Below are 15,870 nucleotides of genomic sequence, written 5' to 3' on the forward strand. Positions count from 1 at the left end.
CACCGATATGGGGGAGAGTTCAGATAACTCACAACCCCCATAAACCATGTAGCCATCATGGGTAGAAAAGGGTCATACTTTTTAGATGAATCCTTTTCGCATAGACTAGTGGATCCACTTTGTAGTTCATGTCCTATACCTATGGCAAGGTGTAGGATGCACTGGCAGCGTGAGGGATTTCGTTGTATCATCACAATAGCTCTTACGTGATAGTTGTCGGTTAAGAAATTCCCACAGAAGTATTTGTATTCTTATATACACGGTTTATTTGTATTTTTACATACATTTCAGAGTTATATGTATCTTTGTATATATACAGAGTTGGCATCATGTTTTCAACAACTTTTCTTTATGTTGCACTTGTTTTAAACTGCTTTATATTGAAATGAGTTCAGTTATGTTGAGTTTAGTTGAGCCAAGTAAGTTCTTCAGTTCCTTTCAAGCTTATGTCTTATTTTAGAATTCCCGTCGCATACTCGTACATTCAAAGTACTGATACCATTTGGCCTGCATCTTATTATGATGCAGACACAGGTAACCAAGATCATCATCCAGCGCCTCGTTGATCCAGTTGAGTATTCAGAGTCAGTTGGTTAGCCTTCTTGCTTTCCGAAGGGCTCCTTTGTTATCATTTACTTTTTAGTATTTCATTTGTGAGGATGATCGGGGGTCTTGTCCCGACATCCATCTCAGTTGTTTTAGAGGCTTCATATACAGTCAGATGTTAGTCCTTTAGTCTTTTCATTGTCATTATCTTATGTTAAGACTTGAGTTTCCATTTTGGTCAAGTTGAATGTTGACTTTTAAACATTATAAGTTATTTTATTTAACAATTGAGTAAGTGCATTTGATCATTGTAATAATTCTTAGAGTCTTCCACTGAGTAACTAAGCCAGGCCAAGGGTTCGCTTGGGGCCAACAATGGTTCTCGAGATCCAGTCTTGCCCAGGGTGTAGAGTTTGGGCGTGACAAAGTTGGTATCAGAGTATAGAGTTCAAGAGTCCTAGGAAGTCTATGAAGTCGTGTCTGTAGGGTCTTGGTTATCAGTGTGAAGCGCACCACATCTATAATTAGGAGGCTACAATATTTAGGAAATTCCTTAATTTCTTTCATACTCATTTCGTGCGTTAGAGTTTTATCTCTAAAAAGTTTCTTTCTAATTCCTGCTTGCGTATGTTTTTAGATAGCATGCCTCCACGAGGAGTTGTCAGAGGTCGTCCTGCTTGGCGTAATGTTGAGGAGCAAGGGGTAACCAATACACCTGAGGTGCAACCCCAAGGAGAAGTTACCAATGCTGAGTTTAGGGAAGCAATTAGGATGCTAAGTCAAGCTGTGACTAAACAGGTTGGGCAACGAAGAGGAGCTCGACAAGAAGAGGCTGACACTTCGAGGATTCATGAGTTCTTGAGGATGAACCCTCCAAGTTTCACTGGTTCAAGCACTACTGAGGATCCAAAGAACTTTATTGAGGAGCTGCAAAAGGTATTTGATGTCATGCATGTTGCTGATACTGAAAGGGTGGAATTAACTGCATACCAAATGAAGGGTGTCGCTAGGATTTGGTTCGATCAATGGAAGAAGAACTGAGCTGAGGATGCACCACCTGCGAGTTGCGCTTGTTTTGAGGAGGTTTTCTTAGGGAGTTTCTTTCCCCGAGAACTGAAAGAGGCTAAGGTACGAGAGTTACTCACACTTAAGCAGGATTCTTTGAGCGTTCATGAGTATGGGTTGAAGTTCACCTAATTATCCCGTTATGCTCCGGAGATGGTGGCGGATATGAGGAGTAGAATGAGCTTGTTTGTCGTTGGGTTGTCTCGTCTGTCGAGTAAGGAAGGTAGGGCTGCAATGCTAATAGGTGACATGGATATATCAAGGTTGATGGTCTATGTGCAGCAGGTTGAGGAAGAGAAGCTAAGGGATAGAGAAGAGTTTAAGAACAAGAGAGGTAAGACAGAGAATGAGTCCGGGGAGCAGAAAAGTAATGCCAACCGTTCATCCTTCGAATAGAAATAGAAGGGACCTTCTCCATCATCTTCTAGTGCATATGCACCTAAGAACAAATGTGAGTACAATAGTCAGAATTTCAAAGCCAAGCCTGCCTATTCCCAGGGTAGTATGGCGCAAGGGGGTAGTAAGCCTCCTGCCTGCACTAAGTGTGGTAAGAATTACTCAGGTACATGTCGTGAGGGCTCCACTGGATGTTTCAAGTGTGGCCAGAATGGGCATTTCATGAGAGAGTGTCCAAAGATATGGCAGGGTAACAGTAATGGGGGCAATAGAGCTCAATCTTCTTCAGTTGCTCCACCAGACAGAGTTGCACCTAGAGGGGATACTTTCGGTACTGGCGGGGGATCAAACCGCCTATATGCTATCACAAGTCACCGAGAGTAAGATGTTTATGCCTTGCTAGATCTAGGAGCGTGTTTATCCTTTGTAACTCCTTATGTTGCGATGAATTTTGATGTTATTCTTGAGCAACTTAGTGAACCATTCAGTGTTTCTACACCTGTTGGTGGGTCAATTCTAGTAGAGAGAGTCTATCGTGATTGTCCCATTTCCGTCAATCACAAGAGTACCATGGCTGATTTAATTGAGTTAGACATGGTAGATTTTGACGTTATTCTTTGTATGGACTGGCTTCATGCCTATTATGCCTCAGTTGATTGTAGAACTCGAGTTGTCAAGTTTCAGTTTCCAAATGAGCCAGTCTTAGAGTGGAAAAGCAGTTCAGCAGTGCCTAAGGGCCGTTCCATTTCGTACCTAAGGCAGGAAAGTTAGTTTCTAAGGGGTGTGTCTATCACTTAGTCCGAGTTAATGACTCTAGTATTGAGATACCTCCTATTCAATCAGTTTCAGTAGTAAGAGAGTTTCCAGAAGTCTTTCTTGATGATCTTCCTGGAGTCCCTCCTGAGAGAGAAATAGACTTTGGTATAGACACTCTTCCAGATGCTCATCCCATATTTATTCTGCCATATAGAATGGCACCAGCACAGTTGAAAGAGCTTAAATAATTCTTGAAAGATCTCCTTGATAAGGGCTTTATTCGACCAACTGTCTCACCTTGGGGCGCTCCGGTCTTATTTGTGAGGAAGAATGATGGTTCCCTTAGGATGTGTATAGATTAATTACCATCAGTTGAACAAGGTTACCATCAAGAATAAATATCCTCTTCCGAGAATTGATGATCTTTTCGATCAAATTTAGGGTGCCACCTATTTCTCTAACATAGATCTCAGATCTAGCTACCATCAGATAAGAGTAAGGGAATGTGATATTCCAAAGACAGCTTTTAGAACCCGTTATGGTCATTATGAGTTTTTGGTCATGTCCTTTGGTTTGACCAATGCCCCTGCAACATTCATGGACCTTATGAATAGAGTTTTCAAACCTTATTTAGATATGTTTATTATCGTATTCATTGATGACATACTAATCTATTCAAGGAATGAAGAAGATCATGCTAGTCATCTCAGAATAGTTCTCTAGACTTTAAAAGATAGAGAGTTGTATGCCAAGTTCTCTAAGTGTGAGTTCTGGCTTGAGTTTGTGGCATTATTAGGCCATATTGTGTCTGGAGAGGGAATTTAAGTTGATACTCAGAAAATTGAGGCAATGTAGAATTGGCCTAGATCCACATCTCCAACTGATATTATGAGTTTATTAGGTTTAGCTGGCTATTATAGAAGGTTCGGAGAGGGGTTCTCATCCATTTCATCCCCTTTGATCAAGTTAACTCAGAAAACAGTGAAGTTTCAATGGTCTGAAGCCTGTGAGAAAAGCTTCCAGGAATTGAAAAAGAGGTTGAATACTGCTCTAGTTTTGACCTTACCAGAAGGTACACAAGATTGTGATGCATCTAGAGTTGGTTTGGGTTGTGTATTAATGCAGAATGGCAAGGTTATAGCTTATGCCTCCAGACAGTTGAAAGTTAATGAGAAGAATTACCCAACCCATGACTTAGAGTTGGCTGCTGTAGTATTTGCTTTGAAGATATGGCGTCATTATTTGTATGGTGTGCATGTAGATGTGTTCTCTGATCACAAAAGCCTTCAGTACGTGTTTACTCAGAAATAACTAAATCTCAGACAAAAGAGGTGGTTAGAATTACTCAAGGATTACACATGAGTATTCTTTATCACCCAAGTAAGGCTAGTGTTGTTGCTGATGCCTTAAGCAGGTTGTCTATGGGTAGTACCTCCTATGTTGAGGAAGAAAAGAGAGAGTTAGTGAAAGATGTGCATAGATTTACATGCTTGGGAGTCCGACTAATGGATTCCACAAAATGAGGAGTGATGGTGATGAATGGGGCTGAGTCATCATTAGTGTAGCATGAAGAAGGGCATTGCAGAGTTTGTTGCTAAGTGTCCGAATTGCCAACAAGTTAAAGTATAGCATCAAAGGTTCGGTGGTATGGCTCAGAATATAGAACTTCCAAAATGGAAGTGGGAGATGGTTAATATGGATTTCATCACAAGTCTACCAAGGTATTGTAGGCAGCATGATTCGATTTGGGTGATTATTGACAGAATGACAAAATCAGCCCACTTTTTGCCGGTAAAGACTACCCATTCAGCAGAGGATTATGTCAGGTTATATATTCAGGAGGTAGTAAGACTTCATGGAGTCCCTGTTTTGATTATATCAGATAGATGTGCACAATTTACTGCACAATTTTGGAAGTCATTCCAAAAAGGCTTGGGTTCAAAGGTGAACTTAAGTACTGCCTTTCACCCTCAAACAGATGGGAAAGCAGAGCGCACTATGTAGACCTTAGAGGATATGTTGAGGGCTTGCGTGATTGATTTCAAAGGTAATTGGGATGATCACCTACCTCTTATTGAATTTTCTTACAACAATAGTTACCACTCCAGCATCCAAATGGCTCCTTATGAAGCTATTTATGGGAGAAGATGCGGATCTCCTATTGGATGGTTCGAAGTTGGTGAAGCAGGGTTGATAGGATCAGATTTAGTTCATCAAGCTATGGAGAAGGTGAAATTGATTCAAGAGAGGTTGAGACGGCACAGAGTCGTCAGAAATCACACTGATGTTAGGAGAAGGGAGTTAGAGTTTGAGGTAGATGATTGGGTATATCTTAAAGTTTCACCCATGAAAGGTTTTATCAGATTTAGTAAGAAGGGGAAGCTTAGTCCCCGGTATATTGGCCCTTACATAATATCGAAAAAGGGTGGGTAATGTAGCTTATGAGTTGGAGCTACCACAAGAGTTAGCCGCGGTTCATCCGGTCTTCCACATCTCCATGTTGAAGAAGTGCATGGGTGATCATTCATTGACCATACCAACTGAAGATATTAGCATCAAGGATAGCTTATCTTACAAGGACATTCCGGTTCAGATTCTAGATCGCCAAGTTCGCAAGTTGAGGACTAAGGAAGTCCCTGATGTCAGTAAACCATGGTTTACCGTTGGGTGCCCTTTCAATGGCCAAAAGATCCCTATTGAACATGCCGGGAGTCCACTCAAAAATTTCTATTAGGTTGCAATACACCGGGCTGCTTCTTTGTTCTATCATGATTGGGCGGACTTTCCCTCAGGAATGTTTATCATGGAGGCCAGTGTTACCAATGCATCCGCGAACTTCTTTTTTCTCTAGGTAGTGGAGAGAAACTTATTTTCTTGAATTGCTCAGTGAGCTTTTCAAGATAAGCATGGTATGTCAAAAGTTTTTCATATTTGGTTTTTCATTTCTTTTGAGTTTGGCAGATGATAAGCGTGGAATCCCTAAATACTTCGATTTCTTATATTCGTAGCATCAGTCAAAGTCCTTTGGAAGAATCAATTTGTTGAGGAAGCTACTTGGGAAACGGAGGAGGATATGTAGAAGAGATATCCACATCTCTTCGAATCCAGAGAAATTCCAGACCAAGGTACTAATTCTCTTCTTAGTACTCTTTAATCGAGATTGCATATTGTATTTACATTTGCTTGTTGGGTGTTTGAACTGAATGATTGATAGTACACCCTTAGCGTACTAAGAGTAAGCTCATTCGAGGACTAATGTTTCCAAGGGAGAGATATTGTAACATCCCGTAACTAGAAAGAACTAGAAAGAAATTAAAAAGAGGAAATTGTCATTTTTGAAAAGTATAAAAAAATTCTGGGAAATTTTAAGTGTATTAAAGTTGAGTTTTTGGTCAACTTCAAAGGACCATAACTTCTAACTCAAGATGAGTTAGGTGTTTTTCCAGATATCGTACGAAATATCTTGGAACAATCCTTCCAACGCCACTGATTTTGCGCGATTCCGAGTTTGTATGAGGGAGATATCTCCATTGAAAGTTGGGCTGTTCAAATAAGTAAATGTCCAATCCGGATTTTAGAGGGGGGTGGATTATGGTCTTTTCCTTACCCAATTATTTTATTTCGTTTTTGGGTAATTAATTGCGGTCTAAACTGATCTTAGTTAGTTTACGCTTTTGGAAAAAGAGTTAGGGTTTTGAGAAAAGAGAAAAGAAGAGGAGAAAGGAGGAAAGGAAGCAAGAATCGTCAACATCTTCACGAATCGCTTGTGGATTTCGTCAAGGGGTGATCCCTACGAGGTATGTGAGTTCACACAACGTTGGGTTCATTAACCTACGTGCCAAACATGTTTTATGCAGTGTAATTTCGTCCTGAAAAGATTGAGAGTTTGATGATCATGAGTTGTATTCTTGAATTGCTTTCGTTCTTGAATTTGGGATGAGATTGAGGAGTTCTTGAGAGCTTAAGATTGATTATTAGAGTTGCTTTGAGTTAGATTCTTGTGTATATGCTGTGGGTACCAGAATCTAAAAAGATATGGAGAAAATGAATCGAAATTAGGCGAATTGCGGATAGAAAATGAAGAAGGCAAATCTGGGTACCTGTTACTCAAATTTGAAAATTTCCCCTCGCGTCGCGGAGCGGTCACAGACCGTTCTGCCTCAAAATTGATGTCACAACCAAAAATTTAATTACATCTCCACGTCGCGGACCAACTTTTAGATAGTGAATTCTTGATATTTTCTCATGTTTAGCTATCTAAATATACTCCTAAACATCATGAGATCTTTCCTATCACAAATCTCAATCCTTGAATCCATAATTCAATTCAAGGATCAGTTAAGAGTCAAGTCAAGAGAAGTTCATAGAGTCTTCCAAAAGTCTTTTACAAATGATTTAAATTTGTTTTAAGACTTGAGTTTTGAGTTCAGTAAAGAGTAAAGTTGCAGTTTATTTCTTCAAAAGTATATGGGGACTATGTATTCCCAAAGAGTTTAAAATGTTTTCACATTTAAATAAGAACGGAAACTGAGATTTCCAAAGAGCCTTTGAGTAAGTTTTCAGAAAAGAGTAAGTGCTTTCACAATTAAGCAAGAGAGGAAACTTTGATTTCCAAGATAGCCTTTGAGCTAACTTTTGAGCAATTATCTCAAATCACAGAAAGAAGTATGTTTTTAAACATAAGAGCTAGTATCATATTTTGGGAGTAGTATTGAGCACCGATATGGGGGCGTGTTCAGACAACTTACATCCCCCATAAACCATGTAGCCACCATGGGTAGAAAAGGGTCATACTTTTTAGATGATTCCTTTAGTGCTTTTTAGCATAGACTAGTGGATCCACTTAGTAGTTCAGGTTCTATACCCTCGACAAGGTATAGGACGGACTTGGTAGCGTGAGGCAAAACACTGTATCATCACAATAGCTCTTACGTGATGGTTGTCGGTTAGAGAAACTTCCATAGAAGTAATTGTTTTCTTATATACACAGTTTATTGTATTTTTACATACATTTCAAAGTTATATGTATCTTTGTTTACACACAAAGTTGACATCATGTTTTAAACAACTTTTCTTTATATTGCACTATTTTTGAATTGCTTTATATTGAAATGAGTTCAGTTATGTCGAGTTTAGTTGAGCCAGGTAAGTTCTTCAGTTCCTTTCAAGCTTATGTCTTGTTTTAGAATTCCTGTCGCATACTCGTACAATCAATGTACTGATGCCATTTGGCCTGCATCTTATTATGATGTAGACACAAGTAACCATGATCATCATCCAACGACTCGTTGATCCAGTTGAGCATTCAGAGTCAATTGGTGAGCCTCCTTGCTTTCCGGAGGGTTCCTTTGTTATCATTTACTTTTTATCATTTCATTTGTGAGGATGATCGGGGGTCTTGTCCCGACATCCATCTCAGTTGTTTTAGAGGCTTCATAGACAGTCAAATGTTAGTCCTTTAGTCTTTTCATTGTCATTATCTTATGTTAAGACTTGAGTTGTCATTTTGGCTAAGTTGAATGTTGACTTTTATACATTCTAAGTTGTTTTATTTAACAATTGAGTAAGTGCATTTGATCATTGTCATAATGCTTAGAGTCTTCCGCTGAGTAAGTAAGCCAGACCAAAGGTTTGCTTGGGGCCAGCAATGGTTCTCGAGTGCCAGTCCCGCCCAGCGTGTAGGATCGGGGCATGACAGTCTAAGGTAACACAAACAACTAATACTTGACTAGTATTTAATCTTGATAATCATGGGAGGACCCCTAGAACCAAATATGACCAAAAACTCATATAACGATCCAAGAAAAATTCTTACTAGGTTGTTCTTATGAATCTACAAAATTTCAGATCAATCAGAGTCCTTTTTTTTTCGAATTCCAAAACTATGATCAATTTGGTTGAAACGTTATATGGTAAAAATAGAATTTAAAATTTTCCCCTTCCAAAATTCTTATCACATGACACATATCATCATCAGTGAAATAGATACACAAATCAAGAACCAAGAACAAAATTCTAAAAGCTATTTACTTTATCTGAATATTATTTTCCAAAAATTAGCATATTTATGAATGCATTGAATACCAAAATTCAAATCACACCTCATAGATATCCATGCATCTTGAATTATAAAATTTGATGAAAAAAGTGACTGCTCATGCAACATACATATGTGGTGTCAGATATTCACTTCAGCAAATTTATAACAAAAACTAACTCATATGGAGAGTATATGTTAATTTAAGTCAAGTGAATATCATTATCCCTTGATTCATTGATTCAATAACAAAAACTAACTCATATGGAGGGTATATGTTAATTTAAGTCAAGTGAATATCATTATCCCTTGATTCATTGATTCAATTATATATTACTAAGATAGGGAGAGTCAATACAGATTATCAAAACTAGGGATTAAATTTCAATGACTTGTATTAATTTCATGTGATATTGAGAAAGTTCTAAAGCCAACACATGAACTTAATACTTCACTAAAATTTAGTATAGAGACCAAACTCTATCACCACTATATCATAGTTGAGTAATTTTTCGGTAAAATTAATTTTTCAAGATACAAAAATTATCTAAAAACATCATCCAAATGACCTCAAATAACCAAATCATTGCATAACAATGAGTACTTTAAATTTGATCGATTCTGATGAACCTACCGAATTTCAGATCAATCAGAGTTCAAAAATAATATTTATTTCCAAAGCTATTATCAAATTCAGATTCAATAGATTTCAGAAAAAATAAACAGATCTATGTCCTTATCATATATCAATTCATGTTAACTCATCACGTGTAATCATGCATCACATTTAACATAAATAAAACAGATATAAAGGATTGTGTTAATACTGAATATCATTTTAATTCCAAAGAACAACTTTTAAAATTATTTTAATGTTCTCAAAAAAATAATATAACCACATAGCAATGAGTACTTTTCTTACTAGGTTGTTACCAATGAACTTGCCAAATTTTAGGTCAATTGGAGCCTATAAAATTTTTTATATCCAAAGCTATGACCAAATTCAAATTCAAGTAGTTTAAGCATCTTTAGGAATTAAAACAACATGACCTACATTCTTATCACATACTCCCTCCATTTAAAAAAGAGTGATCTGGTTTGACTTGGCACAAAGTTTTAGAAAATATTAAAGATAACTTTTGAATCTTGTGGTCCTAAATTAAAGTTATGTCAAATGTACTAAATTGCCCTTCAATCTTGTGGCTTTAAACATGCCACGTGGAAAACTGAAATTAAAAATGTTACCAAAAAAAGAAAGAGGTCATTCTTTTTGAAACAGACTAAAAAAGAAAGGAGGTCATTCTTTTTTAAACGGAGGGAGTATTAATTTACGTTAAATCATCATGCATAACCATACTCCAAATTTAACATAAACACAACTGACATAAAGAAAGATCTTATCGTATTCAAATCGAATTTTAATCCGACAAACTATCTAAAATCCATCTAAACGATTTTCGATGGAACCATTAAATTTAAAGTCAATCAAAGATCATATAATTCATGACTACCTTAAACTATGACCAAATTTGAAAAAATAATAGTTCCAGGCATAGTTAAAGATTAAATAAAAAAACTGATTTAGATTTTCATTCTCCTTTAATAATTATCTCATGAGCATAAGACATACGTTGTGTCCTTTCTTTACTAAGACACACAACATCTCCTTATATCAAAATTTTCCTTTCAATTAATACATCTGAAAATTCAAGATATTACAGTTTTCCCATCTAGATCGGCAAAAACCTTTAATATCTATTTTCATGAATTAATTAAGTGTTACTAGTATCCAAAGGTAAGTCTCCCTTTGAATAAACAAACCTTTACAAGTATACGTTTATATAGGACAATTTATACATGACATATTGAGCATGTTTTAATGACTCAAATAAATAGATCAATAAGTAGATATAACATAAGTAGATATGATCAACAAGTTTGTCACGAGGGTAGCCCCTAGACGTAACAAGGCACATTTAACCCCGAGAGGGACCATGTAAGCCACTTGGCATATCATAACATAAGTAAAGAACAATAAAGAGTAAAACACATTTTCAAGTCTTAAGAAACTTTTTCATAAAAGCAAAGCGGAAGTCTAGACTTGTCTCAATTAACCATCTATTACAATCGAAGTAGCAAATAGGGTCACAACCCTTACAACATAGTTCTCAAATGAAAGTACAAGAAAGGAACTAGAAAATCATCATTCGTCCTCGAACCATGAGGACTCACCGAAACCTAGGAGAATAGTCGATCCAAGCTTTGACCAAGAAGGAGATCACTTCAAGAACCGGTCCCTACACTTTTGAAAAAATGTAGAAAATATGGGTTAGTACAAAAATGCACTAAGTATGATAGCCATGCAAGAAGTCATTGAAACATGCTAAAAAGGACATTTTGGTTGAAAACCATGCACTTTACCAAGTTTGAACTCATCATGAATACATTGGAAAACATAAGTCATAAACCATATTGTCATGCATAGATCATCATATCATAATGGCAACATATCATAGGTACCCTCAAAGTCTACTTGTGCAATGATGAGTAAGATCCCATAATCCTACCCGTACTAAGTAAAGCTTCTTGAGTAGCTATGGTCCATAAATCATATTCTTGTCCATATTAAAATACTAGGGAATAAGCCTTAACCGACATAGACCATGTGAGCTAAACATGGAATCCGATGTCTACCCCACACCGAAAAAGGGTTGTTAACTTGCCTAAGGTAGAACCATACTCTTAACTTAGGTGGATCCACTATCTAAAGACTTATGAGGGCACATAGTTGTGGGATAAGGGGATTGCTACTAGAAAATCCAACCTCAACTAACGGAAGAGCTTCCATCCCAAGAGATTACTACTAGGAAATCCCAACCTCAACTAATGGAAGAGCTTCCATCTCATATCAATATCCACTCGGTACTAAGCATTGATTCCCACAATTTACATATTAAGTCTTGACTTAAATTCATAATCATGGAAGAATGTCTTGACCCTCAATCCAACATAATCATACTATAGCTCCTAGATTCATTAGGTGAGAATAGACTTTCAACCCTAGAATCATCATATTGTGAGAACACCTCTCACCTCATACCATATTCATGCGTAATTGTGCACATAAGGATAATCATCCAACAACACAATAACTAGATCATAAACATATTCACTTTACTCTCAAAGTGTTCAGAAAGCATATTCATAAATTTCATAGTCATGCATAATTCACATATCTTGCCCTTCAAGGCCACAATCCATCAACACATCTAGAATTACTACATTAGACATGAATGATAACATGATTCAAGTAACCCAACTATAGCAAGCATAATCTCATATCATCCTTCTAAAATCAGCAAATCACATCATAAGATCCAAATTTGGGAAATTAGGGATTTCATGGGTTCTTGGGGGAATTCATCAAAAATAAACAATAAATCATCAATTCAATCATAATCCATCAAATCAACCATTAAAAATATTTTTGGAAAGAACCCACAAGATTGAACTCAAACCGTAACTTTGGGGAAATCACTAGTTTTGAAATTGAATTTGGAGGGACTCCTTGGATGGAGATTATCCAAGGATGAAGGACTACCATACCTTAGTTATGATTCTCCAAAGAAATTGAGTGCAATAGCTTTGTTTCTTCAAGCGCTAGCTCCAATTCTACTCTTCGTCTTCTTTGAGTTCTAGAGAGAGAAATTTTGTGTAGAAGATGAACTTTGTGGTTTTGATTTGGGTGTTGGGAAATAATGGAGTGAATGGGTGTATTTTTATTTAAAAATACTTATATAGGGTCTAGGATTAGGATTAAAATGATTTAGTTTAGGTATAAGATGCATATGAAATGACCCATTTACCTTGAAAAAGTTAACTGACGGGTACCTTTAAAGGACGGCTTTCACCGGCCATTCTTTGATTCACGGCCAGTAAAGGCTCACGTGCACCAGAGGCCTGTAATTTTTTCTAAGTAAATCTCCACGGATGGGTCTACCGTCCGTGGACCATTCTATTGGCCATGGACACGTCGTGAATCATTGCCTTAGAAAATTTTTCTACAAGGCTTGGGTTCAAGGATGGGTTCACCGGCCGTGGAATCTTCCACCGTCCTTGAACCCTTCCTTAGAACCTTGCCTTAGAATATTTTTCACAAGGCTTGGGTTCAAGGATGGGTTCACCGGCTGTGGACTCTTCCACTGTCCTTGAACCCTTCCTTAGAACCTTGCCTTAGAATATTTTTCACAAGACTTAGGTTCAAGGTTGGGTTCATTGACCGTGGACTCTTCCACCGTCCTTGAACCGTTCCTTTGACCCATGCCTTAGAATATTTTTCACAAGGCTTGGGTTCACTGACCGTGGACTCGTCCATCGTCCTTGAACCCCTCCTTGGACCCTTGCCTTAGAATATTTTGAGGTGTTACATGCCCCTATTGAACGACTTTACCGTTATGCATGAACTTTCAAATAGTTCTATTACACGAAATTAATTTCGTTAATTAATTAATTAACATTTTGAATTAATTTTTAAGAAAAAGTAAATTAATGAGGTTGATTATATAAATTTTGCCTAAAAATTATCAATCAATCACATCATTTGCCGAAGCCGAGCGAGCGACGACGATGACGCGAGGGGGCACCTTCTACTTAATCCTTTAAGAGATAAATGAAGTGTTTCCTAATATAAGGAAAACACTTTTCCTTTCTTCTACCAATATGGGAGAAATTACTTTTCATTTTCAAAGACTTTCCATCTGAAATGACTTTTCATTTTCCCTCCAAATCGGTTCCCTCACATTTCCCAAATTTCTCATTGATTCTTATTTACCATTCACAGCTTGCTAAAACCCAACAAAGGGTAATGACTCCATTATCTACAGCTTCTCACATATATGACAATCTACTTCGATGTGTCTAGTCCTCTTATGATAAACCAGATTAGTAGCAAACTGAATAACACTTGTATTATTGTCATAGAGGAGTAGGATTAGATTGTGGAAATCCAATCTAAGCAAGTAATCCACAAAGCCATACAACCTCGGTGCAAGTAGTAGACATAGATCGATATTCAACCTCAGCTGAGGATTTTGATACACGATCTTGCTTCTTACTCTTCCGAGATATCAATGATTCTCTAAGAAACATGCACCAACCAGTGATTGAACGATGAGTATCAGCACATACTTCCCAATCAGAATCACTAAAGGCATTAAGACGAATAGGAGAACCACTAGGATAGAATCATCCATGAGTAGATATTCCTAGAAGATATCGAATGATGTGATGAACTGCCACCAAATAGAGATGATGGGGAGCTTGCATAAATTGACTAACTTGCTCAACTACAAAAGAGATATCAGGCAAAGTTAAATAGTAAGGTAATTCAGGCTCCTAACTAATTGTCGAAATATAGTTAGATCAAGAAGAAGATCGCCTTCCTCACGATGATACTTCACATTTAATTCTAATGAAGTATCTACAAAGGAGGAATCTTGAAGACCATCCAAAGAAATCAGATCCTGAGTATATTTGTGTTGGTTTAGAAACACACCTGGAGAATTATTATGGACTTCCAAACCCAAGAAATATGTTAGAGTACCAAGATCTTTCATATGACAAGAATCTTTAAGTTGTTGTTGGAGACTAGTGATTAATGAAGAATCTGTATTGATCAAGAGTGCCATCAAAATGAAGATTAATTGAATGGGTCCATTTACATCCAATTGCACTGACATTTGAAGGACGTGAAACATTTTACCATGTGTTATTTTCTTTAAGGGTCAAAAGATCTTCCTCCATTGCTTTGTGCCACCATTCATGCTTGGAAGCTTGTGAGTAACATGTTGGAATAGAAATGATGGATAAAGTAGAGGAAAAGTTGTCACGCTACCCCCTAGACGTAACACGGGACATAGGATCACGAGTAACCCTATGATAACCCTGAGTATGGCATATAACAAGCATCCTAAAGAAATAACTTAGTAAATCATGTATTATGCGGAAGCTAAAAATAGTGGATAAGTAAAATGGGGAAAAACCAAACTAGTCTGAATATGTAAAACATAGCAAGAGTTTAGTGATGACTGAAACAACACTTAACCACTCTAGCTAAATCTACTACTATGTCTGAAAATGCTCTAACTAAGTTGAGCTGTTGAGACATGCCCCAACAAACTCTAACAAAAGTGAAAACTTAAAGTAAAGACTAAAATAGAAAGCATGTCTTTTGTCCTCGGAGTGTAAGGGCTCACCACGGAAGCTGTTGAAGTCGAATCGAGAATTGATCTAAGCGTGATCTAGAAGCTGGGTGCCTGAACCTACATCATGAAATGATGTAACCCAAAAGTATGCGTCTTTACTTTAAATGTACTGAGCATGCATGATAGAGATATGTACTCAAGTATAACTTAAAATTGAACTGAATGCAATGACCAAGTACTAATTATGAAGGTAACATGCTGAACTGTATATATTGATGTAAATTTTGAAAACCTGGTCAATGCACAAAGAGTCTGACTGTGGGAGATCCTATTAACCGACATAAACAACCTGAGCTAAATGTGGACTCTGATGTATACAACCCATCGAGAGGACCCAATATACCTTGCCAGGGGTATAGAGGCATGACTGTGGCGTGATCTCTAAATAGATGCCCAACAGAGGGGACTTATTGTCACGCCCCGAGCCTACACCCTGGGCATGGCCGGCAATCAAAAACCATTGCTAGCCCCCAAGCGAACCCTTGGCCTGGCTTTCTTAACTCAGCGGAATAACTCAACAGAATCACTCAAAGCAATGAAAGGTCATAAAAACAACCTAACTGATAAAATCTGGCCAAAAAGGCAACTCATGTCTCAAAATAGAATATTTACATATATACATAGATGAGAGACTCAATACTAACTGACTGACTGTCTATGAAGCCTCTATAACACTGAGATGGATGTTGGGACAGACCCCGCAACATCCTAATAAAACAAAACTAGGAACACAAAATAACAGAGTCCTCCGGAAGGCAAGGAGGCTCACCACTAACTTTGGAGTGCTCAGCTGGATCAACGGCGTGC

Source organism: Solanum tuberosum, unplaced genomic scaffold (assembly GCF_000226075.1).
Source record: "Solanum tuberosum cultivar DM 1-3 516 R44 unplaced genomic scaffold, SolTub_3.0 scf00071, whole genome shotgun sequence".
NCBI classification, from domain to species: domain Eukaryota; kingdom Viridiplantae; phylum Streptophyta; class Magnoliopsida; order Solanales; family Solanaceae; genus Solanum; species Solanum tuberosum.